Source organism: Bidens hawaiensis, unplaced genomic scaffold, assembly GCF_021521415.1.
Source record: "Bidens hawaiensis isolate Kalapana, Puna unplaced genomic scaffold, B.hawaiensis_p1.1 tig00005453_1, whole genome shotgun sequence".
Lineage (NCBI taxonomy): Eukaryota > Viridiplantae > Streptophyta > Magnoliopsida > Asterales > Asteraceae > Bidens > Bidens hawaiensis.
The window spans coordinates 1,479,581-1,495,647 of NW_027491347.1; the positions used below are offsets into that span (position 1 = coordinate 1,479,581).

At 32.9% G+C, this 16,067-nt stretch overlaps 2 pseudogenes; both read left to right on the plus strand.

Moving 5' to 3' along the window:
• The first annotated feature begins 4,747 nt into the window (after nucleotides 1-4,747).
• LOC143629718 (flavonol sulfotransferase-like pseudogene) lies at nucleotides 4,748-5,776 on the plus strand (annotated as a pseudogene).
• Nucleotides 5,777-14,311: 8,535 nt separating this feature from the next.
• LOC143629759 (cytosolic sulfotransferase 15 pseudogene) lies at nucleotides 14,312-15,310 on the plus strand (annotated as a pseudogene).
• The last annotated feature ends 757 nt before the right edge of the window (nucleotides 15,311-16,067 follow it).

The following is a 16,067-nucleotide window of genomic DNA, read 5'->3' on the forward strand; positions in this document are numbered from 1 at the left end:
GTCTCCTTTGACCAAATTCACATGCTTTTTTGTTTACGATTCACAATCATCAAAGTCGTCCAATGTATTTATTGAAGTTAAATGATCAGATCTGCAAGTGAATCCAAACATAAATGATGCAAGCTGTAATTTGCCCTATACATTATAATATTATAACACGATATTATCAGTCGATCGACCATCAATAAAATCTTTGCACACGCCATATTTCTTGACGGGCTTCATTGACGGATACTAACATGTCTCATTGAGGGACTTCCTACGGATATGTCAGATGTTGAAAATTTTGTTCCAATATGGTAGAAACATGATAGTTTTCAACCAACAAAAAAAAAGAAGAAGCATAGTTGCAATGCGTGATTTGGCCAATCTTTTATCCATATTATCACTTGTAGGCTGTAGGTGTAAAATTGTCACGCCTTATAACATCGGGCATGTCACACCGTTGCGACCCTTAACACGCAACTCGTTGTGATTTCTCATCACACGCCTAAGGGAATACTTAAAACCATTACATAGCTTTACATTAGTCTACAATGTCGTAGTGTCCCTTGTTATATAGCCCAAAGATGTTTATCATTTATGTTATACATTTTGGAAGATGCATCTCCCAAATATTTTATTTTATGACAATAATAATGAGACACGAAAACAATTACTTTAAATAAACAATCAACGGTTTGTTGTGCCGTCAATTTAATGTATCTAAATAAGATATCCTCAATATGTTATAGATTTGTGACCACTTAGTTAAAATTTGATCAAAACATACTTGTCATTTTGTTAACGTTTACAACATTAACCAATTTTTCAACCCAATATATTAATTGTTTTCCCTATATATATATATATGTATGTATGTATATATATGTAGCTACTTAAGGATGCAAAGAATAACAATCCTTTATAAAGAAAATCTTGCAAATGTCACTAGAAACTAAACTTGGTTTAGAAGACAATCAAGATGAAGAGGCGAATCTGGCCATGATCTTTGATCGGATAGATTTACAAATTTCCCAAAAGTAAAAGGTTGGATGCCTGAAGATCTATACAACTATCAAGGCTTTTGGCACCAGTCGAAGGACGTTGTCTCACTTGAAACTATGATGGCCACACAAGACACTTTTGAAACCTGTCCAGACGACATCTACCTATCCACACTACCAAAATCGGGCACAACGTGGCTCAAAGCCCTTTTGTTTGCTATCGTGAACCGAATCACATACAAAAATAAGCCGGATAGATTTATATCAAAACGAAATCGGTGTAGATCTGTTTTCAATAGTGTTTTAAAAACCGGAATTTTACTTGTACCGGATTTGTTTGAAAAATGGTATAACCGGTTGAACCGGGATGTACCGAAAGGTTCAACCGGGTTAAATAGTTTACCCTATAATTCAATATAGATGCAACTTTAACTCAAAAAGCAACTCAAAAGTACATTAATAAACTTCAAACATGAATCAAACATCACACATGAACAATGATAAGTTAAATAGAAACTTAATGCATTACAAAAGATGTAAATAAACCAATCTTAGATTTGCATTATACAAAATTTGTTTATTAGTGATTCGTCGTTTACTATGAATACTCGTTTCAACCTTACCCACTAGGTTAAAAGTTATTTTTAAAATATATGAGCCACAAAAAAGTATAAAAAATATCTTCGTTTAAAACCGGTTTGCAGGTTTAAACCGGTATTTAAGAAAAAACAGGCGGTATGATATTCTAGCTGTCACACCCCGACCAAAGGCGGCGGAACATGCCGAGGTGTAACGATTGTCCATAAGCACATGACACTAATTTAAGTGACAGTATTTAATAAACTCATTTCATTTCACAACATCGAAAATGTCACATAACAATTATCCATAAAATAACCATAAACAAGATATCACAAAATATGGCAAATTTGATATTGTTCATTTTTACTAATATCCTAAGGTCTTTGATGTCGTTTTCTTCACAATCATAAATCAACCAAGATGCAAACCTGCAACATTTCATAAAATAAAGTTTGTCAACACAAAGGTCGGTGAGCAATTCATAAGTTTAATCATATCAGTATATAATAAAGATAGCCACAAAACTTGCATACGAAACGATAAATAAAAGTGGTAATTTGGATAAATAGATATCGCTAAACACATTAGCAACACCTAGCTATAAGGGGATGCCAAATAGTCTAGGATTTTATAGTTATCGTTAATTGCATTACGTTAACGACACCTTGCTATAAGGGGATGCCAAATAGTCTAGGATTTTATAGTTCCACCAACCAAAAGCGATAAACACATAGGCATATAAGCATAGAACACCAAATCGAGCAATTATTTAGGTAAAGTATAAAACTACGTTTGTGGTTTAAGATTTAAATATAAAGCATTTTGTTGAATAAGTATGAAATGTTACCCCCAAAATAAAAGATGGAAAATGGGGTATGAAGTACTCACATTCAAGTGGTAAACTTGAAAGATGATAATTTGGAGATTTGTCGGAACGACGAGTTTAACGCACAATGCCTAAAAAGAAAAGAAGTCTTGAATTTAGAAAGGTTGTCTTGAAGGTCTTTAAACAAAATAAATGTTGAGAAATGTAAATAATTAAAGTTCAAGGTTTAAAATGTAACTATTTAAGAATTTATAATAATAACCCTTTAAAAATGTAAGTTTGCTCGAAACCGGGTTAAAGTATCTAACCTTAATATTTACTCAACCTATGTTAAGTAATAAGGTGGGTAAAATGCAAGAATGCAAATCCCTTTGGAATAAAGATACTAAAACAGGTTTTTTTTTATCGAGTGTTCGGGTTGTCGGTTCGGGTCTTGATAATTGGTCAAACCCAAAGTCAACTTTCCAAAATATTGAATGTTATGAGATAACTCAATAAAATTTAATAAGACTTAACCAAGTATGTAGTTCAATTGTTTTAGAACTAACAACGCACGTTAAGCGAGTGTTCGGTTTTGTCGGTCCAAACTTTGTTGTGAGATCAAGTTGGATCCAACATTTCCAAGTACTTAAGAAAATATTTAAAAATCAATTTGTAACTATTTTTAAAGAAATATACAAGTCTTGATGGCTAAAAAAAACACACTTGTGTGTCTTAAGCGAGCAAGAATCGGTTTGGTTCGGTTTCCATCTCACAACAAGTTCATAGATGGTTTCCACATGTCCAAACACTAAAGAACTTGTATAATAATGTACAAATAAAAAAATACCAAAAGTTAACAATAAAGTCTTTAAACAAAAGTTCGGTTTTCGGTTCGGATCGTGTTTCGGGTTAAGACCGAGGTAAGATTCTACAAACCCATAACCATAGAATTTGTAAAAATGATTTTAGAAACTTAGATCTAACACTAAGTATGTTTAAACAAACAAAACTAGTAACAAAGTTCGGTTTACGGTTTAGAGCTATTTACGGTTAAACCGAAGCATAGACTTTTAAAAGCCCATAACCATGGAACTTGTAAACATGACCAACAAACTAAAATAAGCAAGATTAATATGTATGAACAAGTTATATAGATGTATATATATCAAGGACACGAAGTCCTCCATGAAGCCTTGCCTTATGGGGTCCGAAACCTCACCGACCGGAATCGGAGAAGTAACTGCCAAAGGTAAACAAGGGGTGTATATTATATATATGTTGCACAACCATAAACAAGTATTAATAAGGCTACATAAACTAATTAAGATGAAAGACAAAAATCCTTAAGAACACTTAAGAAGATAACCTTGAATCTTTGATGTTTGAGAGAGTTTTTTTTATTTTTGGAGTTGTAGCAAGGGAAAATGAAGAGGAAAGGTGGTGTATATATAGGGTAATGTTGGTGGTCAAATATGGGTGTGAGACACAAGAGTTTTCATGCAAAATGGATTAAGACAAAAACACAAAATAACAAAAAATAAATAAATAAATAATAAATAAATAAATAAATAAAAATAAAAATAGGATGTTTTCAAGACCCAACAAGTGTGAAACAATATTGTAACATAAATCCATCATTTTGATTATAACATAAGCTTCGGTTTACAAATCGGGTCAGTTTACATAATAAACAAATACAAAAACGAATACAAACAAAGACCCGAAATTGACGAATGTCACACTAGCAAACCGTCCAAAAATACCGGGCTCTAAATATCATTTGCGTTACCAAAATCCGGTATAACCGGTTCAACCTACCGGTACGTACCGGTTTTTAAAACACTGGTTTTCAAGGCCATGGAGGTTACAAGTCTTCCATCACATGCATCCGATCCCAAGGATCTTGGAAACACACTTAACAAGAAGAAAACTTTGTGGCTTTTTGTGAATTTCAAAAAGAGATGCAAACTTTGTGCCCTTTCTAAAAAAAATTAAATAATATGTTATAAATGTAAAGTTTTTTTTTCTTTTTCTTTTTCTTTTTTTTTTAATAATTGTTTCACCAAACCTGTTTTAGGCCATGAATGAAAATTCTGAGATCCCCCACTAACTTACCTTTTTTTATTATTGAAACACAGAAAACCTGCATAGTTTTGTCTTTTTTTGTCTTAAACTAAACTTGTGATCAAATCCAAGATTTCTTGGTTCATGTATTTTAATGACATATAGTCTTTACTTTGATATTATAAGATTTTTTATTCCTTAAATCAAGTATGAACAATTTTAAATAAAAGAAAGTTAAATAAAGAAGATTATTTTGGTCTATAAATACGAAAAAAATCGTTTGATTCCATACAAATAACCTTAAAAAATGTCGGCACCTATAGGGTCTCATGCTTTCTCCCTTCCTTCTTATATGGCTAAACATAGTAATGAAGATAAAGAAAATGGCAAATATGACTCTCATTTTTTATAGATACAAAGACAAGATTGCAACGCTTCGAAAGGAGAAAGGTTGGATGAAGGAAAACCTATACATGCACCAAGGCTTTTGGTATGAATCGTCGCTTAGAATCTCAATCGAGACTGTGATGGAAGTGCAAGACACTTTCAAAGCTCAACCGATATCTTCTTGGCCACACTGCCTAAAAGCGGTACAACATGGCTCAAGGCGCTTGTGTTTGCTTTGGTAAATAGAAACCAGTATAAAAACTGCCTTTCAACTCACCCTTTACTTCTATCTAACCCTCATAACTGCATACCCTTCATTGAAACCGAAGTTTTTAGAAACACACCTACTTATGTAGAGGCACATTCGCCACGGATCTTTGCTACCCATATACCCTACACTTCATTGCCTCGATCCATTCTTGATTCCAATTGTCGTTTCGTTTACTTATGTAGAAACCCTAAAGATGTTTTGGTCTCTATGTTTCATTTTACAAATAAGTTGAGAGATAAATCGCGTGGTATAATGCCTTTTGAAGAGGCGTTTCAGTCGTTTAGGAAAGGTATCACGCCAATCGGACCTTATTGGGACCATGTGAAAGGTTACCATAAGGTCAGCTTGGAAGACCATGAGAATACTTTATTCTTAACGTACGAGGAAATGTCGCGAAATACCGTGGACAATGTGAAGCTACTTGCGAAGTTCTTGGGCTACCCTTTCACAGAGGAGGAGGAGGCTGAAGGTGTAGTGCAAGGAATAGTTAGACTTTGTAGTTTTGAAAATTTAAGTGAGGTGGACAAGCATGGAAATCTACGCGAAGGCATACCTAATAACTCGTTCTTTAGAGAAGGTAAAGTTGGAGATTGGATCAACCATCTAACCGATGAAATGAGTAATATTTTAGATAAAATCACTAAAGAACAGTTTCATGGGTTGGATATCTCCTTCTAAAAACCATTGTGAAAAGTATAAGTTTTCAACCCTGGCCGAGATTTATTATTAGAAAACACATCAAACGTAATACGTTAGTCCATTTTCAGTACGAGTGATTCTATTTGCGATGTTCGCATGTTTGTGATAAGTGGCAAATTCTTTGTTACGGGTGATTGTCGTTTATTTGAATTTATCAAATTATTAAGTATCGTTTGTTTGTTTGTTACATTATATAGTTTGTTTTCATAATTATAAGTGACTAGAAGGTGACACAAGATGATGATGATGACGATGATGATGACGTAGCAGTAGCAAGAAGTTTTCAACAAAGCTACATATCATATGTAAATATAATCAAAAAAATTACTTATCTTGTTTATTCATATCTAGAATAAAACTTGTCTAGTTGTCTCCTTTGATCATTTACCCTATACACTATAATATTATAAATGCATTTATATACCATAATTGATATTCAACAAGGTGCATATAAAATGCATCACATCCCTAGAAAAGTAATCTATGATATCTATCGTTGATATTTGACATGTGAACTACGAGTGTACTCCATCACCAAACCCTCGATATTATAAGTTGATTTATCTACCATCAATAAAATCATTACGCACACCATATTTCTTGACGGGTCTTATTGGCAGACTACCAACGTTTGCCAATCTCACCGAGGGACTTCCTATGGATATGCCCACGCTAAAAATTTTGTTTCATGATAGTTTTCAACCACCAAAAAAGCAAAGATGTGATATGTGATTAGGCCATTCTTTATTATCACTTGTCCCTTGTTGGTGTAAAATTGTAATATCCAAAAATTATATAAACAAACTCACGAGAACAAAATTTTATACTGTAGTGATAAAGGAATTCAATATTTTTAAACTTCAATTAATAATAATAAATATTTAGTCACACATATGTTAGAGAGGATATGCATTGAAAGAATGGATAAATTACATTTTAAAATTGGGTGAATCATAGTGTAACATGGAAGCAATCCTTTCATCTCAATCTATGTAAATTATTTTGTCTTCCTAGTTAAGCAAAAGAAAATTATTATAAAAGCCAAGTAATGAAACTTTACAAAACTTACATAAATCACCTACACCATGTTTGAACCTCTTTTCTGTTTCTGACCACACTTCAGAACTACAACCACTCATCAACGTTTAAAAGGTATATTCTTTTACTGACAATATAGTTAATATTTATATGTATTATAGAAAAAAAAGAAAATTATTATTGTAAACTTATCATCGTAGTCTCATGAACTTATATTATTATGTATTGAAAGTTCTATGAAACATAAACTTAAACTTACATGTCAAAAATGATATTTTTATGGTTTTATAACGACGATTTGTAAACAAGTATTTTTATATATGTTATTTAACTAGTTTTAGAGCCCGTGTCATACACGAGATTATCCAAATTATAAAATTACAAGTAAAATAAATAATTACATAACGTGTATGAAAAAATGTATTATATCTATGCTTGTATCTATACTATGTGTATATAAATTAATTTTATTTATATCACAAAATAATTTTTTTAATTGAACTTAATAAAAAAATGCATCTGCGGAAATGTACCTAAGAACGTTCTTTCTATTGAAAATTTCATTATCAGTGTCATATATGTATAATTTAAAGAATTTTGGTTGTTAACCAATTTCAGGATTAAGACTTTTCATACAATAGTAGTTCTAACCACTCAGTATAAATACAAAGTAAGTGTTACCTTTATTGATATATTTATCAATTTACCACACATCGAAGAAAAGGAGAATACTAAATTGTAACGGCAGATGTTCTTTATGAACTATGATTTTATGAGCTACACCATGAAAAAGATTTTGATAAGTTTCAGGGAGCTTCTCGACTTTGTCATAATGACAACATAAAAAATAATATGTTAACTCGTTCAATTTTGTGAATATTTTGCTTCATTTGAGCATAGTTTTGCATGACATGTTTCCCATATAACGTTCTGATCACCATTGAATGAAAAGTTAATGCTTACACTTGATAAAACTTAGAAGCATTGATAGGTCTAGAGGTGGCATGTCGAAAGTGTTCGCAATTTTTTCTTAAATTTTAATAGTCGAGGAAAAAATAGTTAATTTGTCAAATTCCGAACCATTTGATTATTTTCAAAAATGCCCTTAAGAATAATTTTGAAACCCGAATCATGTTTAAAATTCTAACTTTCATCTGTTTGACATTTTCAACTCAACATTTTGAACTCATAACAAATTTGATGACAAATCTATTTGCAATCTCAAACTTTTAAAAATACTCAGATTTCCCATTTTTTACATGTAACAAATTTTGATCATAAATATAGTTAACTTGTACCAAAAAATCTATTCACCAACCTTTGACCCATAAAAAATCAAATTTAAGTTCCACATAAAACCCGGAACAATCCTTGATAAAAATACTAAGAAATTAAATATGATAAACTTTGTTATGTCTGAAAGTTATTGGCATATACTATCCTTACATTTCAACATATATATAGTTTACTAAATTAACCGAAAAATAAATGGATAGATTTAAAGCAATGATTTATAATTTAAAATTTATATGACAATTTACAACAACAACAACAATAATAATAGATAAATTGATTGATTTAAAAAAATGGATCGACTTTTAAGCATATATTTATAATTTTATGATTAAAAAATAACTTTGTAAAACGAAAGCATATTCGAGTTTGTTTTTCTTTACAATCTCCTACAATGTACATAGTACAATATGTAACGATATCATTTGAAATTATATTCTTTTTAATATTTGACAAACATGATTTGTTGTTAATTTTTGGATTTCACAAAGTATTTTGAAATATATAGTAAAAGAATATGTTGATATTTATTTTAATAAAAAATGTACAGTTATAATATAAATGGAGTATAAAAAGAAAGTGTATAATTATTGATCTATTATATATATTAGGGTTAATTAAGATCTGAGTTTTGGAGAGAAAAGAATTATGAAAATTAATAAAAAAATGACAAATGTCTACAATTATTTTAATTTATTAGAATAAGTAGATTTACTTGACATATAAACTATAAATACAAATACTGTAGAATATGTGAATTTTGTATTTTACTCACTAACTATAAATAATAAATAAATTTAAATCTAATTTAATTTGGTAAGGGTAAAAATATGTGACATGAGATCAATTCTTGTTATATAAACTTTATATTTAATTTTAAGGATTTATAAAAAGATTAAACCATTTGTTGGTTAACAATTCATCAAAGATGATGTGACTTATTATTATTATTTAGAAATAAAATATGTATAAAAGGAGCCCCACGCAATCATTATATTGTGATAAACTATAAAATTTGTTTTACAGCAAATTTTAAGATGAATTAATATGGAAACTAGAGATGTTCAAAACGGTTTGGGACTAGGAACTGGAACCGGTTCCTAACCGGTTCCTATATTCAAAACCCCATTTTAAACCGGTTCCAGGCTCGAACCTGTTAGGGAACCGAACTGGTTCTCCCACCCTCGGACCCCTAACCTATCTAACCGGTTCTTACCGGTTCCTAAACCGGTTCCTGTACTGTAACCGGTTCCAACCGGTTACAGTGTAAAATTTTTTTTTTTTTCGTTTTTCGTTTGCGATTTGGATTCTAAACTACGATTCGTATTTGTATAACATGAAAAATAAAAAAAACAATTAACATAAAATTCATTTTATTTACTTTAAGAAGTTCAAAAAAAAAGGTTACATGTTTTAAAATCTTCAAAAACAAACTAACAAAACATTAAACTTATAAATATAAAGTTATGACATATTATTTCTAGAAAAGCCTTCTTGTTCGTCGTAATTATTGAGCGGCGACTTCTTCCTCGGAATTACTTGTAGAAATGCCTTCTTGTTCGTCGTGCACTCGAACATCAAGTGGTGTTTCATCTTCGAGAGTGGTTACGTGTTGAATACGATCGATTGAGTCCAAGTTATCCTTTAAGCAAATGCACATCTCCACCGACTCTGAATTTAGTCTTGTTCTTCTCACCGGTATTACCCTGCCACTAAAAGAAAAAACGGATTCCGAAGCTACCGTAGAAGCTTGGACGGTTAGTAAATCACGGGCCATGGTGGCAAGAATCGGAAACTCGGTTTCCTTTACCTTCCACCAAGCCAAAACATCAAAAGTGCCATATTCCTCTTCGGATAAACCGGTAGAGTAATCATTTGCATTATACATTCCTAGTTCGCTTGAAGGGGTGTTACCCATTTGTTTTTTAGCCGTTACGTTGCGAACGGTGTTCATAAGGCTAATCATGGGATCTCGTACTCTAGTAGCACTTGAACTTGATGAAGACCCCCCCGGCATAGGCATGTGTATGTTTGACCCATATTTATTTAAATAAAAGTCATACATAAATTTAAAATTCAAGTTAAAATAATTTTTTGCCTCTGTTGAAAAGTTTGAGTCAACTTCATGCATATCTAAGGCTGAAAAAATTTCGTCTATCACACATTCAACCCCCGTAACATTTAACATTGGGTTTAAAGCGGCGGCGCAAGTAAAAACCGGTGGCAATTCAAGAAAGTATTTTTTTAATTTAAACTTCATTGGTAATATGATGTTTGAAAACATTGGACTTTTATTTTCAAATTCTTTAAGATTGTTAACCATTAAAAATAACTCCGAAAGAACCAAGGGACTTGTCGGATAATACGTTCCCGATAGTTTCGTAGTTGATGTTTTAAAAACTTCAAGAAAAGTCGATAAGTCATTGATAATTTCCCATTTCTCATTTGAAAAGGGGATTGCCAAATCATTATCGTCAAGACTAGAATGAAACATTTGTAAAGTTTCTCTTTGTTCCAAAGCACTTTGAAACATTATGCAAGTGGAATTTCATCGATGAGGTACATCCCAATTAGCTCCCAAAGCTTTTCTTCCCGTATCTTTACAAAATTTTCTATATTCCATTTGTCTTTTTTTACTTTTCTTAAAAACTTCATGTATCATTAGTCTAAAATCGTTTATAACCGATGTAACCTCATCCGAAGCAAGTCCGTCTTGCACGATTAAATTAATGATATGTGCAACACACTTTGAGTGAAAAAATACACCATTGCAAATCGGCGTATATTTTAATTTTAATTTATCAACCGTCGATGTATTATTCGACGCGTTATCAAATGCCATTGAAAATATTTTATTTTCTAGTTTATACATAATCTAAAATTTCAAACAAATTATCTCCAGTATGTGGATACTCAAAGAGTTCGAAAGCAATGGTGCGTTTCATCATTTCCCACGATGACGGGTCTACCCAATGAGCGGTGACACAAAGATAAGATTCGGGTAGACCATGTGGAGCCGACCAAACATCACTAGTTAAGTTTATTCCCGTATTTATATTTTCAAAATATGCAATTAGTACCTCTTTGGCCTTCTTCCATAATTTTAAACAATAACGTTTAAGAGTATGACGACTTACGTGAGTGTATTGTGGTTGAAGCGTATCTCGAATCATGGCGGTTAAGCGAGGGTTGTCGAAGTGGCTAAACGGCAAAGCTTCTTGAATCACAAACTTCGCCATACGATCTTGAACTCGATCAATTTGGTATGTAAATATTCCTCCTTCACTATCCATTTGCGTTTGTTGCGAATCGACGTTTTTTTTCAACGTCTTGCAATACGGTTTTTCGATGTGTTTCTTTAAATTTGAATTCGAAAGTGGGTTTAAATAAACCCCACAAAACTTGCACCGAGCCTTCAATGAATGGTCACTCAATTCAACCAAATCCCAATTGCACCAAATCTCTTGATTACGATTATGAGGTACAATACGAACGAAACTTGGTTCAGCGTTGGAACTTTGACCAACCGATGATTGTGAGGCAGCCATAACAACAAATATGAATATAGAAGAAGAGAAAACAAGAGATTAGAGAACTCAAAACGTTGTAATAGCGTTTTTTTGTATTTTTTTGCGTTAGGGTTTGCGTTTTGAGTGTTGTGATGAACCCATGACACCAAATACCTATTTATACTAGTAGTGGGGTGCTTGGGGGAGCCAAAAAACGGCTATTTTTGACCCCAACGGTCAAAAAACGGCCAAAAAAACGATTTCCAACAGCTATATTTGATCCAACGGCTAGAACCGGTTTCTAACCGGTTCCGGGTTCCGGATGGAACCGGTTAGGAACCGGTTCCGGTTCGGTTCCGGTTCCTACCCGCCCCCACTCAGAAATGCAAGAACCGGTCACGGATCATCGGGTTGAATCAGATAGGGTCCGGTTCCTACAAAAAACGGGTAGGAACCGGTTCGGTTCCGGTTCGGGTCCACCGGTTCGGTTCCAGAAACCGGTTTTTTTGATCATCTCTAATGGAAACATCAAAATGTTAGCATCTAAAAGTAATAAAATAATAGATGTGTAAAACAAGTTAAAAAAATACTATTTGTAACACGTGATTTAAATCGAACAAGTTTCTAAAAGAATATAACTGATTATATGTAGATCTTTGTGAGTTCTTTTAAAACAAATCGGTATCACCTTGAAACTTTAAAGGTCCATCGTTACCCTACTCCTTATTGCTTTTATGTTCATTGTTATTAACCCATTAGTTTCATAAACATTAGAAACTCCCTGCGTCTTTTAAATATCGATTCAGTTTATTTTCATTGGATTCATATTCTGGCAATAATATTGAATTTAGCTTGACGTCATGCGATAGATTATGTTAGTTGTACTCATTTCGCATGTTCCGATATATGTTACGATAATATATTTGCTATGATATATGTGAATAAGATCATCTGTATTCCGATACCCTGAGTGTCGCTTCTCGCGGAGTGTCACACGAGCATGTTGTTGCGGCATCGACAGCATGTGCACCACCCGTGATTGTGAGATCAATTCACGGCCTCTCTTAAGTACAAGTGGTACATATGGCTATTAGGAGGCGTATGGATCGATACTAGGATTAATATTAAGGATATGGATAGCGGGTATGCCAACTCGCCATCTCGTGTGATAATTATGCAGGAGTAGCTACCTGTGTTTTTTCACGTTTTGTGCTCGCTCATGGGTACATCCATATGATACGATTAAATTATTTAATAAAATTACTTTGCATGGTATCATTTATTATAAGTTCAATTTAAATCATGTCTCATTAAATCCTTAATTGTTTGAGCTTTTTATTCCGTACCGAGCATTCGGCTCATTTCGTTATTATTTTATTTTTTTCAGGTTCACAGGTTATTTCGGGCGGGATTAAGAGAGAAGAATAAAACATTAGGATCTCAATAAAAGTATCTTTTTAACCGTGTTAGTTTTGTAAATTAATATTAAGTTACTTTGCCCAATGTAGTATACATTTAGTAAATAAATAAATAAAATCATGTCTTTTGTTCAGAAACAATGTTTATTGTAATATGTCAGCCAAATCCGGACCGAACATTACAAAAATTGCCACGCCTTATAACCTCGGGTGGGTGTCACACCGTGCTACCCCTAGCACGCGACTCATTTTGATTTCTCATCACACACCTAAGGGAATACTTAAAACCATTACATAGCTTTACATTAGTCAACAATGTCGTTGTGTCCCTTGTTATATAGCCCAAAGATGTTTATCATTTATGTTGTTTTGGTAAAAAATCGGTCTAAAAATCAAGTAACCAAATTCGTATGTAAGGATTGATGCTTGTATGACAAATATGATCAAAGTGACTATATCAAAAGATGAACACCGAGATTTATACGAGGAAAAGCCCTTGATAACTAGTATCCCGCTGGCATAAAAACCCCGGGTAGTGAAAACTATCACTACCGATTATATTGAACTTGAAAATATTACAATAGGTGAGAATATTAGCTGATCGTGAGTACAAAGTGTTTGCTAGTATGATTCTCTATATGCTATGTGTTGTGTGTGTTATGTGATATAATCAGCTCATATATATAGTTACAAGAAGAATAATTAAATAATAACTAGCCATAAAGAGCATTTATTGTCCTTGCAAGAATATTGGAGCGATTATGACTTGTATAAACGAGTTGTAACTCCTTCCAACGTCTACAATCTTTAATGCTTTGACCAAGTCTTCAGCTGTTGAGGATCCTTTATCCATAAAGGATCCTTATTCCTGGAAACAGTCGCCAAGAATAGCTTATCCACAAGGATCAAGAATCCTGGTCCCAACCTATGTTATACATTTTGGAAGGTGCATCTCCCAAATATTTTATTTTATGACAATAATAATGAGATACGAAAACAATTACTTTAAATAAACAATCAACGGTTTGTTGTGCCGTCAATTTAATGTATCTAAATAAGATATCCTCAATATATTATAGATTTGTGACCACTTTGTTAAAATTTGATCAAAACATACTTGTCATTTTGTTAACGTTTACAACATTAACCAATTTTTCAACCCAATATATTAATTGTTTTCCCTATATATATATATATATATATAGCTACTTAAGGATGCAAAGAATAACAATCCCTTTATAAAGAAAATCTTGCAAATGTCACTAGAAACTAAACTTGGTTTAGAAGACAATCAAGATGAAGAGGCGAATCTGGCCATGATCTTTGATCGATACAAGGATAGATTTACAAATTTCCCAAAAGCAAAAGGTTGGATGACTGAAGATCTATACAACTATCAAGGCTTTTGGTACCAGTCGAAGGACGTTGTCTCAGTTGAAACTGTGATGGCCACACAAGACACTTTTGAAGCTTGCCCAGACGACATCTACCTATCTACACTACCAAAATCGGGCACAACGTGGCTCAAAGCCCTTGTGTTTGCTATCGTGAACCGAAACACGTACAAAAATAAGCCTCTATCATCTCACCCTCTACAAACCTCTAACCCTCATAATTGTGTACCTTTTGTTGAGAGTGAAGTGTTAAGAACTAGCCCTACTTATGCTGATGCGCATTCACCACGTCTCTTTGCTACCCATATGCCTTGCACTTCATTGCCTCAATCTATTCTTGCTTCTGGCTGTCACATAATTTACATGTGTAGAAACCCTAAAGATGTGTTAGTCTCTTTGTTTCACTTTGCAAATAAGTTGAGAGCGAAATCATCTCATAATCTAATGACACTCGAGGAGGCGTTTGTGATGTTTACAAACGGTGTTATACCAAATGGACCATATTGGAATCACGTTAAAGGGTACTACAAGGTCGGGCTAGAACAACCAACAAGGATTATGTTCGTAATGTACGAGGACATGAAAATGGATACCGAAAATAATTTGAGGCTTCTTGCAAAGTTCTTGGGATACCCTTTCACTGAGGAGGAAGAGGCCAAAGGTATAGTGGAAGAGACTGCGAGTTTGTGTAGTTTCGAAAACTTAAGCGAAGTTAATAAACATGGGACTTTAAGTATAGGTATACCTAATCATGCTTTCTTTAGAGAAGGAAAAGTTAGTGATTGGCAAAACCATCTTACAACCGAAATGAGTCAAACTTTGGATAAATTACAAAAAGAAAATTTCATGGTTTGGATCTAAGTGCATATATGTGACAATTGGGTCACATAAGTTTCATAACTCGTCGTTCAAAATAAATGTTTATGGCTAAGTATGTCGTTCCAAAATAATTTGATTTGAATGTAATAAGTTAGTAAATTTCATTTTTCTGGTGTGTTAAACTATTAATACATGCTTTTGTTTATGAATTTCCTTTAAACTAATCTAATCATAGTGTTTTAATTATTATTATTTTTTAAATGGCCAACAAATCTCCATATTGGTTGGTTGCTAGCTAACTTAAGCACATCGGGATACATTCGTCTTTTGATTCGAGGAAAATTCTCACCTAAGGCCCATGCCGGTGAACACTCCCTGAAGACACGACAATGTGGTGAAATAAAACTCATTCAGTTCAAAGATCCAACTAGTGAGCGCCACCTACTCGTCCAGGGGCAAAGGTTTATGGGGACCGGGGGTGACCCCGACCATTGCTGTTTTCTTGGTTAATAGGGTAAATTTTGTGATTTTTGTCTGAAAACTTTTATAAGTTTTGAGCATGGTCACCCTAAAGTATTTCTCCTAAAAGCTACCAGTCACCACTGAATTTGTTTTTTATAGCATTCCAACATTTGCTTTTTTTTTAAAAAAAAAAAAAACCCTCACGTTTTTTTTAACACAAATACTAGTCGAATACTAAAAGTTTTGTTCATATAAAACTCAAAATTGAAGAAGGCTATATATAATAATAATAAACTTGTTTAAACAACAAAAAAAAATCAGGATTGCCATTGGGTTA